The sequence below is a fragment of the Henckelia pumila genome, chromosome 4 (genome assembly GCF_033568475.1).
Source record: "Henckelia pumila isolate YLH828 chromosome 4, ASM3356847v2, whole genome shotgun sequence".
In the NCBI taxonomy this organism is placed as follows: Eukaryota; Viridiplantae; Streptophyta; class Magnoliopsida; order Lamiales; family Gesneriaceae; genus Henckelia; species Henckelia pumila.
Genome location: NC_133123.1, coordinates 61321216 through 61339735, shown reverse-complemented (window position 1 = coordinate 61339735; position 18520 = coordinate 61321216). Strand labels below are relative to the sequence as shown.

At 36.6% G+C, this 18520-nt stretch overlaps 1 long non-coding RNA gene across 1 annotated transcript; it reads right to left on the bottom strand.

Annotated features, from left to right (window-relative positions):
• Positions 1–4465: 4465 nt before the first annotated feature.
• Positions 4466–5725, bottom strand: LOC140867631 (uncharacterized). The gene is made up of 3 exons (XR_012145211.1): positions 5519–5725; positions 5307–5372; positions 4466–5091 (listed from the first exon to the last, which is right to left on the bottom strand). It is a non-coding gene; the product is annotated as an uncharacterized lncRNA (long non-coding RNA).
• Positions 5726–18520: the final 12795 nt, after the last annotated feature.

Sequence of the window (18520 nt, the reverse complement as noted above, 5' to 3'; positions counted from 1 at the left end):
GATTTTGGAATTCTACTTGATGCTATCAGAAGGAAGATTACTTCTTGGCCCTCTCATACACTCTCCTATGCGGGTAAATTGGAGCTAGTCCGGTCGGTGCTACAAGGGGTTGAATGTTTTTGGCTTTCTATCCTACCTGTTCCGGAGTATATCGTGGAGGAGATCTAGGGGCTGTGTCGGAAGTTTGTTTGGCCGTCTAAACGACCACCGATTGCTTGGGAGAGCGCCTGTAAACCAAAAGAAGACGGAGGCCTGTGAATTAAAAAACTGGATATTTGGAAAATTACTTGCGAAAATCCTTTGGAAATACACTTGAAAAAAGATAGTCTTTGGATCAAATGGATCAATGAGGAATTCTCGAACCATGGAGATGTGTGGAATTGGGAGTGGAAGAAGGACCTATCGACCTTGGTCAAAAAAATATTAGCTATCCGGGATGACATCGTGAATAGGATGGGGTCGATAGATGGAGCTATACATGAAATGGAGAAATGGTTTACAACACGTATGAGATTGAACAAGGCATATACCTTCTTCATTGGAGGTGATGACAAGTGGCCCTGGAAACCTCTAGTGTGGAAATCCTATGTTCTACTAAAGCATAGAATCATTCTATGGCTCCTAGCCCATGGGAAACTACTCACCCGGGATAGAATGGGGTTCGTGGACAACAAAACTTGTCCATTATGCAAGAATTTGGATGAATCAAATGCACATTTATTTTTTTGTTGTAGGGTGTCCAACGGATTATGGAACCGAGTTCGAGAGTGGCTTGGCATGAAGAAGATCATGAGTTCACAACATTCTATCTTGCAAGCATATAGGAGGCAGTACAGGGATCTTCGAAAATAGCAAAGATGAGATTGGTGGCATTAGCAGCATCTGTGTACCAGGCGTGGACGACACGTAACAGAGCAGTGTTTGAGGACATTAGCCCAATAATAGATGAAATGTTCTCTAGAGTCTAGATTTTAGTATTTAGTTGTATTCTTTATGTACCTCAAATAGACTGTGATTGAGTGTGGCCTCTTTGAGGATGTTGTCTATTTGAGCCTGTATATCTCCTGGGGATGCCCAGTGTATCTTGTATTTTTACCCTATTTGAATAAAGCTATTTTCATTATATATATATATAAAAAAGAAACAAGTCCGAAGTTCATGCTATCATCATCACTGTTCGAAAACCCAATTTAAAATAAAGTTAGGTGAAGTAATCTAGAACCATTTTGTGTGATGTCTGGTTGCTTTTTGGCGGAGTCTAACGTTGCCAGCTGAAGTGTTAGATGCCATTCAAAGCATCTATAAAACTATTGTTTCTGATACGTGGTTCACTGATGTTGAATTCCGCAAGGCAAGCTTGTCTCCCGCTTTCTGCACAGAACCAAGCATTGCAGCAGCGATTCCTACGTTGGTGTGTTAGTTGTGTCCCACATCGTTTGGGTAAATATCCTGAGAGTCCAATATACAAACAAAGACAAACCTCCAACTTGAACTAGCTTTTGAGATTGAGTTAGGTTCAAATCCATTTCTTAACATGATAGCAAAGCCTAAGCCCACCGTTATGCGTTGGACTGCCCATATTGGGCCACCCGTGAGAGGGGTGTGTTGGTGTATTAGTTGTGTCCTACATCGCTTGGGTAAATATACCGAGAGTTCAATATATAGATAAAGACAAACCTCCCCTTGCGCTAGCGTAGGATTGAGTTAGGTCCAAGTCCATTTCTGAACATCTTAATGTTCTTGTTATTGTTCATACCTGTGATAGTGTCTGGTATAATTGCCTTGAAAGGGACATATGGGTTTTTTTCTTTTGTGGTTTCTGTAGCACTTGGCTGCCTAAATAGTCGTACTGGAATATCCTAGAGTCAATAAAGATGGAGCTCGATTTCAAGCACAGAAAGGAGAAGATCCTTCTTGTTAAATTTAGTCAGTGGTCACTTGTTGTAGAGTTTTATCGCATTAGCAAATTTTGGTTTTCCATCAATGCAAAAGCAGCTTGTGTCGAGCCAATCAAAAGGGAGGGACCAACCATATGATTACTGTTAATTTGACAAAAGCAGCAAAACAGTAAGTGGAAAGTAGCTTTGCACAGAATAGAACAAAACAATGGAAGACAAAATCACCATCATCTCATAAGTGATAAGGAAATTACTAAATACAATTCAAATCAAGCAAGATTGGCTCCAAAGATTATAACAACAAATTTGTTAGAATCAAGAATTTGGCTAAATTAATTCCCTTTCCATTGTACCTATAGTTTCCTTTTCTTGCCCATAGTGGTGCATATATATATATATGTTGTATTTGTAAAGGAATAATAATATAAGCTCCACACATATTTTTCATGGTAACGCTATCGATACATCTGCAAATCGTAAATTTTTTTTCAATGGAGGAACCAAACCTCAGCACCCAATCCTTTCATCAAGGTGCTAGCCTTATTTCTGTTAAGCTAAGAACCACAAATGATCTAATGTGGAGATCTCCGATTCTTTCGATTGCTCGTAGTTTGGGTGTACTTCATTATCTAGATAAAGATGGATGGAAACCTACTGCAGAAATAGAGAAAGACGAAAAACAAATCTCAAATAAAGCTTATGCAAGTTGGATCACCAATGATGGTTTGATCACTTCTTGGCTTCTTAGGACTATGAGAGAATATATGCAGGGATCCGTTGAAGATATTGGATGTGATTGCTCTCTCTGGACTTCCCTTGAAGAACAACTACTTCCTACAACAATTGAAAAGAAAGGACTACTGAAAAACATGTTGATGACAATAAAAAAGGGATCACGGTCTGTAGACGAATATTTGAAGGATTTTAAGTCAATTTGTTACAACCTTGCAGCAATTAAAAAGCCGGTTCCTGATCTTGACAAAGTTTTCCAATTTGCACGTGGGTTAGGATATCAATATGGAACTTTTCACCATGCTATGGTGACAAAACCACCATATCCCACCTTCAACCAATTTGTACTTGCTTTGCAAGAGCATGAGAAAACTCTCCAGATTCAAAGAGATGAGGAACGAGTCTACGTAGAGCATGCACAAGCTTTCTTTGGTCAACGAGGTCACGGTCGAAATGGTCGAGGAGGAATATTTGAAGGATTTTAGGTAAATTTGTGACAACCTTGCAGCAATTAAAAAACCGGTTCCTAATCTTGACAAAGTTTTCGAATTTGCACGTGAGTTAGGATCTCAATATGAAACTTTTCGCCTTGCTATGGTGACAAAACCACCATATCCCACCTTCAACCAATTCGTACTTGCTTTGCAAGGCCATGAGCATACTCTCCAGATTCAAAGAGATGAGGAACGAGTCTACGTAGAGCATGCACAAGCTTTCTTTGGTCAACGAAGTCGTGGTAGAAATGGTCGAGGAGGAAGAGGACCATTCATTTCTAAAGGACGAGGTTTTACTCCAGTTGGTCACTATAATACCAAAAATGGAGCAGTCAATAACTCTTCAATGATGATTGATTGACAACCACATCATCCAAAAAGAAGTTATGGTGTCGAGCGACAGCAACAACCATCGAACAACAGTGCTGATAAGTCCACTTGTCAAATCCGTGGAAAAGAAAATCATAGTGCCATTGACTGTTGACATAGGTTTGATTACTCATATCATTTTGAGGATTTGCCTCAAACACTAGCAGCTCTCACACTTCGTGATGGTGATCCATCCTTTTATGCTGACTCAGGAGCATCTTCACACATGAAAAATGATGCAGGTAACTTAAACTATGCTAAAACTTACAAGTTATTTTTGTTGGTAATGGTGAATGTTTGCCTATTTCACATGCCGGACAACTATTGTCTCTACAAAATAAGAGAAACTAAACCTAAAAGATATCTTAGTGGTTCCTGGGTTGAAAAAGAATTTATTATCAGTTGAGAAACTTACTTCTAATAATGAACGTTTCTTTGAAAATAATTCCTCCCCCTGGAGCAGCAAGGCCTCTCTCCTCAGTAGCCTGATTGTCTGTTATTGCATGTTCTGCGGACTTCCACATGATCATACCAACCTTGTTCATTCTGCTTATATACTGAGGGTATCTAATTCATTATATATATCTTTTGTATCAATAAAGAACTTCTTTCCTTTCTTTCCCTCTCCAAGATTAAATAATTTGTCCTCACAATTATTGCTAGCTGAATTAATCATTATACGATGTATGCATGGATTATTTATAAGTTGGATCGTGAAAGCTGCATATATCCCTGCACAAAGTTCACATGCCATCATATTTTAAAATCGAATGATAATCAATCTATAAATCTAATGATAGGAACACACATTCGCAAATATAGTCAAATTATAGATATATTTCTAATTTACCATAATTTCTTCTTTCTTAATTATATTTATTCGTATCTGTAGAGTGTTTCCTAGGCTAACTAGATATTAGCAATGTATTTCGTGCAACACACATGTGCATATTCGGTCAAAAATTTAAAAAAACATCTAACACCAAATAGAACGTATTCTAAACTATCTCAGCTCTCCGGTCCTTCATAAAACAAGCTTTCATACTGTGTTGTTCTTGATCCAGAACACTAATAAATTAAATTGCATAAATGAACAAAAAAATTTTGGGAAGCAAGAAAATGACAAAAAGGCTTACAGTTTCCACAACATAAATCAGTTTCTTAGTACATCAATATGATTGTTCCAATATATAAATGACAGTCATTGAAGAGACACAACTTGGGTTTTATCTCACAAATGCACAAATCAAACCTATAAGGCTTAAAATGAGGACTTTATAACATTGCCTCATATATGTATCGTAGATATACAAATCATACTCCAGACCAAATGAAGAATCAACTATTCGATGTTTTGAGTGAGCTATCTAACACAGTCGGTCAAGACTACAGACTCAATGAAAATTGCCACCTCGAGGTGAAGTGAAAGGGAGATGAGCATAAAATATATGGCAAGTAATCAACAAGATTACCTCTCCTAGTATTGGTACTTATTAAAGCATTCATAATATACTGCAAGCATTTTGACCCTTTCTCTTGTTTCTCTTCCTTTGCTTCGGTGGCATAAGAACAACTTTTATCGCAGCATCAAATAAAACCTTCACATTATGTAATATAATATTTGGTAAGAGATTAAGGAAAATATGAATTGTAGAAAGAAAACTGTTATGTCGTAAACCAATAGAAGAATCCAAATCCGAAATAATAGCTTATTATGCTGGATCCCTGAGGCAATGCCAAACATGTTACTGAAACGATCTTTCCATGGATATCATGAAAAAAGGTAATTTAATTTGAAAATAGAATGCATTACCTGTTGTGTCTTTGCACTACATTCAATATAAGCAGTAACCCTAATCAACTTCCTCAACTCCTCTCCCTTGAAATGAAAAGCAAAGATTAAGTTTCTTTAAAAGGGACAAAATAAGTTATTCAAATTTCGTGGAAGAGAGAAAGAACGGTCTCGATTCTAGGTAAGTCAGCTGGCACATAAAAATATTGCAGGAAACAAATTAAGCAAGATACCTGTGCAGTCGTGATGGGAACAGCTCCAGGGTGATCTACAAAGAATTGTTTATCCTCTTGGAGATCTCAAAGGAGACAAGTCATGGTCAATAGGACCGACCCACAAAATGTAAATGTACGTAATGTAGGAAACCATCATAAAACTACTCATTTTTAATGCTTATTAGTTGAGAAACAGACACGTAGACATGATTAAATATAATATGGAACAGGGACTGTAGAAATGACCGTTGATTTCATAGGACCATGACAAAATTAATATAATTATCAATTAAGAAGCTAGTAGAAAAATTAGATTTTCTAAATATCACATTTTAGACATGCTTAAAGGTTCTAGGGTTCCGGTTCCTACCGGTTCCGGATATAGTTCGGTAGAACCAGACCGGTTCCGGGCTGGTTTTGATTTTTTTATACCCCATTGAATGGCTAGGACGTCTCTTGAGATTGCTGCTAATACTGGATAAAGTTTGGAATTTACTTTCCACCAATCTAGAACATCAAAACTCTCAGTAGTCTCACTATATTAACTCAGATAAATTTGGATCCCATTGTAATTAGTTGTCGATTTTCCCTTCAACTTTTGCAATTTCAAACTTTGAAAGAATTGAGTGCTCCACTTTTGCCTTTTTCCGTCACTCTCTCATCCAACTATGCACTCGGTTCTCCCTATTCTCTAGCATTCAAATTAAAAAATTCTTGGAGAGAATGAGTTATTGACTCTTTTGATCGTCAACATTCTTCCCAAAAAATTTAGCATAATATTAAAAAAAATATGTCTAACCCTCCTTGACTTTGACTAGGATCAAGTAATATTGCTAAGCCATGCAAAATTGGGATATTCTCCCAGTATTTTAAAAATTTATCTTCCATATTTGAAACAAAATCATGCATAAATGGATCATCACGATTTTTCATAAATCTAAAAATCATATTAAAAATCTAAGGCAAAAACATGGTTGAAGTGGGGTAGTTAATGCCATAAAGTTTTTCGTTTACTTCTTTAAAAATTTCTAACAAAGAAACACAATATATTACTCAAACTATTCTAATCATCGCTAGTCAAGATTAAACCTCCGCCGCAATATTATTATAATATGAAGTAGCTAAATCTTTAAGACATAACAATGTTTCAAGCACAGGATATAAAGAATTCTATCGAGTTTCAACAGGTGCAGATTTTTTTTTTAAATCTAATCTTATTTGGTTTGACTAGTTTTTTCCAATCACGTCCATATCTTCTTTCATGTAATAATTTTTCACATGCTTTGAATTTTTCTACTACAGTAGACAAACGCTCATCCAATGCACATTTAACACATAATTTGATAATATGACACACACATCTAACATGAAGCAACCTAACATCTAAAATCCGTTTTAATGAATCCTTTAGGTATCTAATTGCAAGATTATTGACACTCGCATTATCTAATATAATTGACATTATTTTATTTTGTATTCCATAAGTCTTAGCAACATTAGAAACATATCTAACTATAGTGTATCCATTGTGTGACGATTCTGAACAATCGAGTGATAAAATTCTTTTTTGCATAGACCAAGTTTCATCAATCCAATGACATGTAAAAACAAGATAAGATTCAATTTCATATTAGTCCAAATATCAGTTGTCAAACTAACTCTACAAGAAATATTTGAAATATGCGAATTTAGTGTTTCTTTATATTTCTTATACATATCAAAGCAATATTTCTTAATTGTGTGCCTAGAAATATTATGAAAACAGGTTGAATAGTACTAATAAATTCAACAAAACTTCTTGTTCAGCTAGTATAAAAGGTTGAAAATATTTCGTAACAAATTTACACTACAAGAAAATGGACTATTTATCCATGATTTATCAAAACCGTGGTTAAATAGCCAAATGAGCATAATGTTTTACTGCAATATCTAATTAAGGTGCGGTTTTCGGAATTATAAAGCCCAAATCAAGGGCTAAAACTTTTATATTTACCACTTTTCCAAATTCTGGGTGCAAGAACTCGAAATATCAGTGCGAATGCATAGCAACTGCAGTGCAGCAGAGTTGCCAATGCGCAAGTATAGCGCCCCTGCGCTGATCTTTCAGCGCTGGAGTGCTGGAGCTTCGAATTATTTTTCTTATGTTTTTATTTTTGTGTCCTAAATTCATGGTTATGATATTTTAAGGCTTCTAAAATTTATTTAAGAGTTCCTATGCAAAAATTTTCAAGTTTTATCGCCAAAAACGAAAAGAACGACTTACATGGACCGATTACGCTATGTGATGCATGTACATGTCTATGTTCATTAATGAAAGCTATGTTTAATATGCAAGTATGATTTTTAATCAGCTATGATATGCATGAAGTTATCGAGTAAGTTTTAATATCACGACATAAAGTTTATGAAAGGAATCGTGATGTTATGATGAATATTTTATGTCATACAAAGTCATGCAAAGATGGAATGTTATGATGAGATGATAATGATATGATATGAAAAATGAATGATATATTGATGCATGAAAATATTTTTATGTACTATGTGTCTTTGTGGTGGCAATACGGGAATGGTACTCCGGTTTGGGCTCCGGAGGGGCCCTCCCAATTACGGCTCAATGTACGGGTTAGGTACTCCGGGATGAGCTCCGGAGGGGCCTCCGAAAATGAATGAACGAATTTTACGAGGCGTAATGACATATGATTGTTGATCAACAAGAAAAGATGAATGTGCCCATTATGACGGTTGACACAATTTCGCATAATTCGTTACCAAATGATAAGTTTATGTTATGTTATGTTACGTTTAAATGATAATTGAAATCTCATGATTTTTACTACATACACTTGTTGAGTCTTTAGAGTCACTATACTTGAATGGTGCAGGTAATGAGGATGACATTTATGCATATGTCGACGAGTTCAATGCCGGGCATAAAGAAGAGCAAGGAGTCGGATCGGCGGGCGATGCATGAGTGTGTTATGTGTTGAGTGTGCTATGTCTTGAGTTATTTGCAACTTTATGATGTATTTTAATGTTGAAAACAAGTTTTATAAATTTTAAGGTTTGGATTTGGTTTGTAAACTATTCTGAAATGTTTTAATTAAGGTTTGATGTATGCATACATCTTTCAAAATTTTCTTTTCCGCGCCAGTTTTAAGGTCATGTTAGTTTTGTAACATCTTCATCGGTTGAGGGCGTTACATCACCTACCCCTTAATCTTCTCTAATGATTGAATTTTAATTCTCAAGTCATTCTTTTGACAAAATTCTCTAATCTATCAATATACTCTGTCGAGCTATATTAATGTAATTAACAAAGTGCAATAACCAAGTGTCCTTGTTTTATTTAGCAATTGCAATCGCATTAACGAATTATGGAATCCTCTAGCTTTCAACCTATTGGACTATGACTATCAACATGTACCCAAAATCATATGTCTATGCAAGCTGTAGATCAATGGATTATATTATTCTATCATGTTATAAAATCTCCTCTCGATATCAACTATAACATATAAAATCACTTCGAAGTTGATCGTGCTCCAAAGATTCAATAAGCACAATAATATAATCAAGAATGCATAAAAATCAAATTCAATAAATAAAAAAAATAAATCAAAACATAGTTTTGGAGGTAGGATCCCCTAAATCCCAACAAATAAAAGAAAAGGAAAGAGAAAACTAGTGTTTGCGGTTCTTGATTCTTCTTGAGTTCTCCCTTGGATGGCCGCCTCCTTTGCTGTGTTTTTTTGATGATGTTGAACCCTTGTTTCATCTGTTTTGTTCTATTTATATGGCCCGGGACTCCTTTCTTTCTGAAACGCGATAAAAATAGATTTTTTCCTTTTCGCGGGCGCACTCTCTGTCCTAGGGTAAATTTGCTTCGCGGGCGCACTCGAGCGCAAGATTTGGCCGCTCGAGTGTGCATCTTCCTCTGGCCCAAATTTTTTTTTCTTTCATAGGCGCGCTAGGGCCCGCCCCTTCATGTCCAGCGCGCAACATTGTTGCAAAAATCATATCTGGAGTTCCAACCGTCGGATCGTGCTGAAATTTTGACAAAAGCTTTATAACATCTTATACTACATTCTGAACGGTGATTTTTGGACAATTACTACTTCGTAGTTCCTTCTTCCGCCACTTCTCCGTGCTTAAGCTCTTCCTTTGCTCCATTTTTGCCTACAACCAATCAAAAACCATGAGTGATCCGAATGCAACAAATGACTCGATTATTAAATATGAATGGACTTAACAATATAAAATCATGCAAAACAAATGTAAAACAATGCAATAAAACATGTAAAAATGACACCTATCACTCTATATGTCAGAGATTCACAAGTATTCCCGACATTCCAAACTTCCCTTTGATGGGCCCAAGTCGATCATAAATCTTGCCCTGATAGGGCTCGACTCAATGGGATCAGGTGTTAGGGTTTGAACCATGAGCTCTACATCATGTATTAAATGGGCCCCTTTGAGCTTGGACTTCTATACATGGAAAGACTAAATGGGCTTCAAAGGCGTTTTCCCCAAAGTATGGGCCACTGGATTCGGGTCGGACTAGACCCATATATTTTTTAGGGACATCAGAATTCCTTGCAAGCGGCCCAATAGATCTTGACTACGAAGCAAACCTGAAAGTCCCTCAGAACATATGGATATAATGGACATCCTTGTCGAAGACCCCGAGTAGGTTGATTGGTGCTGGAATTTTCACCATTGATCAATATTAAAAATTTTGTGGCATGACGGTAGTACATAACCCTATCTATCCATTGTCTGAAAAATCCAAAACAATCCATAACCGCACTTAAGAAAGGCCATTCCACACGTTCATATGACTTGTTCATATCTAACTTCAAAACTATGAGACCCTTCCTACCCTTTGTGCGTCATCTTAGAGTATGAAGACACTTGAAGGTAACTAAGATATTATCAGTGATGAGGTGACCCGGCACGAAATCACTTTCTTATGGAGATATAAGAATATGGAGACAACTCTTGAGGTGGTTAGCCATTGATTTTGCCACAATTTTTGACAATATGTTGTAAAGGCTGATAGGCTTAAGATCTGCTACAGTTTTGGATGCTTGATTTTTGGTATAAGAACATTGTAAGTTTCATTCAACACCCTAGTATAAATGCATAAATTTAAGATGTCTAAGCAGACATTAGTAATTTTATCCCCACCAAATCCCAATTTTCTTGGAAAAATACAGTATGAAATCCATTGGGTCCGGGGACTTTCTATTATTGCATAGAAAATAGAGCAGTGTGCACCTCCGCTGGTGAGTATGGAGCATCCAAAAGGCTCCGCATATTGTCGTTAATTCTGCCCTCCTGTCCTGAAAGTCCATTAGCCACACTCTAGCTCTGATGACGTATATGATGTAGAAAAGAGTGATCAAAAATAATTTTCAAATATGGAAGCCAACCCACTTTGATCTGTTGTCCAAACATTTTCATCTAATAAAATACCCGTGATATGATTTTTTTTCCAAATAGTAGCTTGATGGTGGAAAAATTTAGTGTTATGATCCCCACCCGCCAACCAATCTGCCCTAGATCTCTGTTCCAATAGTACTTTTGAAGGGACAAGAGTTTGTCCAATATGTTTTCTAATATTGAAACATCTACTACTAATAAATGCGGAAAAACTTTATTTTTTTTAAAAAAAAAATATACTATACATATATGTATAAACATTAAAAATAATACTAACAAATAAATTCTTTTAATGATAACTTAAATAAATAAAAATCTTGAAACACGCAATATTAATAAAAATCCATAACCCAAAAATTCAAACTCATGCATTCGAAAATAAACATAAATAAAACTTTGAAATATGTTTTAAAAACCCTAATAAAGTATCTCAATATAATAATAACTCTTCCATGTGACGGTCACGGGGCCACTGCCATGCTTGCTCATACATCCTCGCCACCGGTAGGAGCTACAAATGAATTATCGTACTCACCTGCACCATATAAGCATAGTGAGCCTAGAGGCTCAACATGTCTAAACCTTTGTAACAATGGTTAAAATAATGCATCACATAATCATACTAATACATATAATCATCATGAATATGCATGCATGCTCGTAAAATAAGGCACCATGAATTCTTGCTAGCCATAATTATGATCATCATACATACATCATAACTAATCATACATAGCATAAATTGAGCATGTCATAATCATAAAAACTGTGTAGGTCATATCCATGAGTGTGGCTCGTAATCATGAGCGACTGATCAGTCTAAGAACCATCGTACGTGGCGGTGGATAAATCCACCTCTATGCTGGTAGTAAACTACCTCTGTGCCAGTGATAAAACCACTTCTATGCCGGTAGTAGAACTACCTCTGTGCCGGTGGTAAACCACCTCTGTGCTGCCACATCACTTCAATTTCCATAAAAATATTTTTCATGCTCAATTCTTAATCATAAACACATCATAAAATATTTCATGTATGCATGCACTTAAAATATGTCCGTAATATATATTTAATTAATTTTAATAATAAATATACTTATACTTAACATAAACTTCATGCTTAAAAAAAGAATTAAATATATATTCTGGACTTAGTTAATTTTTACGGGTTGGTCAGACTGCTGGCCCCTTAGACTTAAACTCATAAATTCTAAGACTGGCCCAATAATTCAACTTAAGCCCATTAACTTACATTTAATCCCAAATAATTTATTCAAGCCCAATATGACATACCTGGCCCAATAACAAAACCCAAGCCCATTAATTACTTAGTCTGGCCCAATGACCCAAAAACCTAAAGACTGGCCCAATAATTTCCATGGGCCCCAAGACCCATAAAAATTAATAGACTCACTTAAATAATTACTAAAGCCCAATAACTTAATTCACATGTGGCCCAATTAATTAATTGAACTAGCCTTGGCCCATTTACAGCCCAACTTAATAATTAACTTAAAAATAAAAAATACTCGAGCCCAACTAATATAACCCAAACCCGGACCTGAATAAAATGACCCGTGACCCAACGGACCCGACCCGTACCCAAAACACCAAGCCCGGCCCGCCTAAAGCCTAGACACAACCTTAGCCTTTCTTTTCATAATCCTAACTCACGGCAGCCCTGAGCGACTTTGGAAAAACTGACCGTGCCACCTACTCCAGAAACGTTTGGCCGTGAAATCACTGCCCATACTTAGCCAACATCCAGACGGTTCTAACCCAATAAATTTTACCTCAAACGGAGCTCTGTAGAAGGAGAACGAACCAAAACAATCTACCCCTAGTTTTTGCTCACGCGCAGAACGCGACCAGAACATTCAGGCCGTTCGGCCGCCCATATCCGGCAACCACCGGCCGGAGAACCATTTGTAATATCTTCCTCAAGGTTTTGGGGTTCTAACCCCACTAGAATCAACCTAAGACATGCCTTGTGGACCGAGAACGAGCCAATCTCCCAACGCTGCGCAATCTGCGCGATCTGCTGCACCCAACTTCTTTGGCTTCGGTTCCGGCCCTTCTTGGCACAAACCCCCTGCCTCACTCGATCCTACAGAACCTAGGACACGATCCTAACCACAGCCAACAGCCTGGACCCGAGCCACATGAGAAAAACGTGATCAAACCTTGAAGAAAACAAGAAAACTCATGCACGTGAAGGAGTCTATGAGATTTTTCAAAAGAAGTTCAGTAAATATCATGTCAAATCCATATAGTCTGATGAAAAACGTGAGTAGTAGCTTATATGGTGGTAAAGGAAAGGAATTAAACATGCCTTGTTAATTATAACGAAGATTTATGCGTATACAGGGCTCCGGGACGACGAACGGGCTAAAAAATTGAATAATCCTTGAAGAACTCGGCTAAGGAGGCTGCTATCTGCTGAAAAACGTGAGGGAGGAGGTGGAGGAGATGGGGTTGGCGGATGATGGGGTTTGAGCGTAGGGTAGGGAGAGATTTTGGGTGTAATGTTGGGTAGATTAGGATAATAACTAATATAATTTATTTAGAAAGATAATATACGATAAACTTAAAAGTTTAAACTCTTAAAATACCTACCAATCTGATAAATAGACCAAAATCCCGAAATAAATAAATAGCCTATTTTTAAAAATTAATAAAAGTCATTAAAATGATTTATTTTGGCTAAAAATCAACCCTTAAATAAATATATAATTAAATACTAAAATTTTATTGACAAAATACCATAAAATATTATTTTTTTAAGGCTCATAAAATCTCATAAAATATTTTTGGCTCAAAAGTTGATATCTCATCCGTCCACGGTCCCGTCTACGCGATCAAATCAATAAAATTCTGAAAAATTTAGAAATTCTAAAATCACGGGTTAAATGCTAAAAGAAATTTAAATCATGCATATAATTCACATAATAACACATAAATGTTATTTAACCCAAATATAAATTTTTAAATAATTATTTTCCCTAATTATGCAATGCGAATTTACGTATTAAAATTTTCTGGTGTTACAATTCTTCCCCCCTTAAATTGAATTTCGTCCTCGAAATTCGACTGATCAAATTCTAATAACGAAGTCCCTCAAAATTCTAGTTTACTAACTCCACGATTACTTATCTAGTTCTCAAGTTTCAGTATCCCAAAGTCACGTAATCGCAATGCATAACTAAGTATTTTAAAACTTTGCTAACATAAAGTCTTAAGTCATAACATATGCTCCTGATAAATCATAATAAAACATTTAAAACTTACAGACCGGTAGTGGGATTTCTGAGCTTCACGTGGCAGATGGACACCCTCCAAAGACCGTGCTTTGATACCAATTGAAACATCTACTACTAATAAATGCGGAAAAACTTTATTTTTTTTAAAAAAAAAATATACTATACATATATGCCCATACATATATGTATAAACATTAAAAATAATACTAACAAATAAATTCTTTTAATGATAACTTAAATAAATAAAAATCTTAAAACACGCAATATTAATAAAAATCCGTAACCCAAAAATTCAAACTCATGCGTGCGAAAATAAACATAAATAAAACTTTGAAATATGTTTTAAAAACCCTAATAAAGTATCTCAATATAATAATAACTCTTCCATGCGATGGTCACGGGGCCACTGCCATGCTTGCTCATATATCCTCGCCACTGGTAGGAGCTACAAATGAATTATCGTACTCACCTGCACCATATAAGCATAGTGAGCCTAGAGGCTCAACATGTCTAAACCTTTGTAACAATGGTTAAAATAATGCATCACATAATCATACTAATACATATAATCATCATGAATATGCATGCATGCTCGTAAAATAATACACCATGAATTCTTGCTAGCCATAATTATGATCATCATACATACATCATAACTAATCATACATAGCATAAATTGAGCATGTCATAATCATAAAAACTGTGTAGGTCATATCCATGAGTGTGACTCGTAATCATGAGCGACTGATCAGTTTAAGAACCATCGTACGTGGCGGTGGATAAATCCACCTCTATGCTGGTAGTAAATACCTCTGTGCCAGTGATAAAACCACTTCTATGCCGGTAGTAGAACTACCTCTGTGCCGGTGGTAAACCACCTCTGTGCTGCCACATCACTTCAATTTCCATAAAAATATTTTTCATGCTCAATTCTTAATCATAAACACACATAAAATATTTCATGTATGCATGCACTTAAAATATGTCCGTAATATATATTTAATTAATTTTAATAATAAATATATTATACTTAAAATAAACTTCATGCATAAAAAAAGAATTAAATATATATTCCGGACTTAGTTAATTTTTACGGGTTGGTCAGACTGCTGGCCCCTTAGACTTAAACTCATAAATTCTAAGACTGGCCCAATAATTCAACTTAAGCCCATTAACTTACATTTAAGCCCAAATAATTTATTCAAGCCCAATATGACATACCTGGCCCAATAACAAAACCCAAGCCCATTAATTACTTAGTCTGGCCCAATGACCCAAAAACCTAAAGACTGACCCAATAATTTCCATGGGTCCCAAGGCCCATAAAAATTAATAGACTCACTTAAATAATTACTAAAGCTCAATAACTTAATTCACATGTGGCCCAATTAATTAATTGAACTAGCCTTGGCCCATTTACAGCCCAACTTAATGATTAACTTAAAAATAAAAAATACTCGAGCCCAACTAATATAACCCAGACCCGGACCCGACTAACATGACCCGTGATCCAATGGACCCGACCCGTACCCAAAACACCAAGCCCGGCCCGCCTAAAGCCTAGACACAACCTTAGCCTTTTTTTCTTAATCCTAACTCACGGCAGCCCTGAGCGACTTTGGAAAAACTGACCGTGCCACCTACTCCAGAAATCTTTGGCCGTGAAACTACTGCCCATACTTAGCCAACATCCAGACGGTTCTAACCCAACAAAGTTTACCTCAAACGGAGCTCTGTAGAAGGAGAACGAACCAAAACAATCTACCCCTAGTTTCTGCTCACGCGCAGAACGCGACCAGAAACTTCAGGCCGTTCGGCCGCCCATATCCGGAAACCACCGGCTGGAGAACCACCTGTAATATATTCTCCAAGGTCTTGGGGTTCTAACCCCACTAGAATCAACCTAAAACACGCCCTGTGGACCGAGAACGAGCCAATCTCCCAACGCTGCGCAATCTGCGCGATCTGCTGCACCCCCGATCCAACCGATTTTTGATCGGGTTTGACCGGTTTCGAGCGATTTAATCGGAGAAATGATTTTTGGAATTATTACAGACCGAACCCGTGATTGGTTTGCAGTCGAACCAACCGGTATAGTTTTAAAAACATTTCTAGCAACACTAAACCCCATCACCCCTTCATTTTGTGTCCAACATGAATGTAACATTTGTGTAAAAATAGCCCCATTCCTCCATAATGGATAAAAACAAAGAGAGACCCTGTTGACCCGTGAACTAGAGCGATTCACGAGTCTGTATGCAGTATCAATCTGTAAAACATGGTGGTCGGAACCATAAAAATCCAAATGGAGTATCCTTACATAGAGCTGTCAGACAGACCAAATAATGGCAAGGTAGGTCGGGCCGCCAAAAACCCTCCGTTTGGCGGGGCGATGGAGGGTCGACCCACCATCTCGGTGGGATGAAAATCCTCAACCCAACCCAAACCAACCCAAGATGAGTTGTGGGTTAGGTGGGCTGGCCCACCGGTTGGCTCACAACAAATGAAAATAAAAAATAATTATAATTAAATTTAAATTTTATTTCATTTCATTTCATAAATATTAATAAAAACATGTTAATAAAATTTTTGATTATTGATTTCATATGTGTAAATTTTATACAAAGTAATTAATACAAAAAAAAAATTCACAACTTTCATTTTAAAAAGTATATATAAATATCCCTAACGTAAATTTTTTTTTTAAAAAATACTCTCATAGGCCCGTGAACCGTATGGGTTGGCCTTCCTAGGCCCGCCTTTAATTGGGTTGAAAAAATTTCAACCCAACCTAGCTATTTAAATTGTGTGGTGCGGTGGGCCGACTCGACGGGTCCAACCCAAATTGTCGGCTCTACTCTTACGTCTGTGAACATCTCCTTCCACTCCCTTGTAATCACAACACGATGATATTGGGATATTTGTTTGTTCATTCAAGTGTACGGACTGTTAGAGTAAATGTCCTGCAAGCCAACTGTTGGTTAGAGATTTTATTGACTCAAGTGTAATAAAAAATATTTATTTTAATAAAATTACATTTTATTCAATTTTGACATTTTTTTTATTTGCATACCCATACAAGCTGCATAAATAAATACCTTGAATATATCATAGTAAATAAATAAATATGAGGTTGTATATGTGATAACAATCATGAAACACATATTTTAATTACTGTATATTCTAAAACAAGTTCCTAGTAAATTGGGCCGTAAAAAAGAAGGATAAAGAACACTTGAGCTCGAGACTACAATCTATGATGCGGTGTACCACGTTTCATTGGTATGGATATGGAGACGTTCAATCATACAGATTGGTGCTCATATGATGAGCTCATTGAACTACCCTCCCTCAGACTTCCCAAATGGTTATCATTCATCGAGTGAATGGGGTCCGTGGTCATGGTAGTACACCATTAGTCATTACGACCCGAGACAACACTAAAGCTCTACATGCTAGGTTTGTACATTGACTTGTTTACCAACTCCGTGAGGGTCATCAGGTGGCGAGATTGGGTGCAGTTGAGGCACATGTAGCAGCTAATGTATTGTAGTCGGGAATTAACCGGTCGCCTATGGGTGTGGATATCTTGATATGAATATAGGAGGTGCTCAAAGATTCATATTGTTCCAAGATTTGCTCCGTAATTTGTCGTCAAGAATTGAAGGATTCGGGATCCATGGAAACTTGGTTGGAGAGCATGGAAATAACTTTGAAAATTATTATAATGTTTTCGGAGGTCAAAAGGATCAAGAAAATGGAGAAAACATTGAAGAAATCACGAAATTGAATTCTTTGGTTCGAATCATAGGCGCGCCCGCGCTACTGTACACGTGCGCCTGCACCATTATCTGCGAGAGGCCAGCGCGCCCGGGCCATTCCATAGCGCGCTCGCGCCGACGTTCTCTCACACACATTTCGGCGTGTAGTGTGTGTGCATGGAATTTTGAGTATTTTTGATATATTGTAATATTTTGAGTCTTTTAAGTTTATTAGGAAACTTTTAGGAGATATCTTTGATATCTTTAGATATATTCTGCAATATTTTGCGTGATCTTTTATTATTTTGTAGTTGTATTATAAATACAACAAAGACATTCATTATTAAAAATAACATAGTTCATATTATTGATTTTTTATCAGTCTAAAATTCTCTCTAGAATTTTATTAAAGCTTTTGCTTTGTCAAAATCAAACTTATCAAAGTTTAACAACTTTGTGGCGTTTGTCGATTGATTATATTCATGGGTTGTCAAAGACAGGTTCCTTTGAAGGTCCCATTGAGATCGATTGTTTATTCCGCAATTATCTGTTGC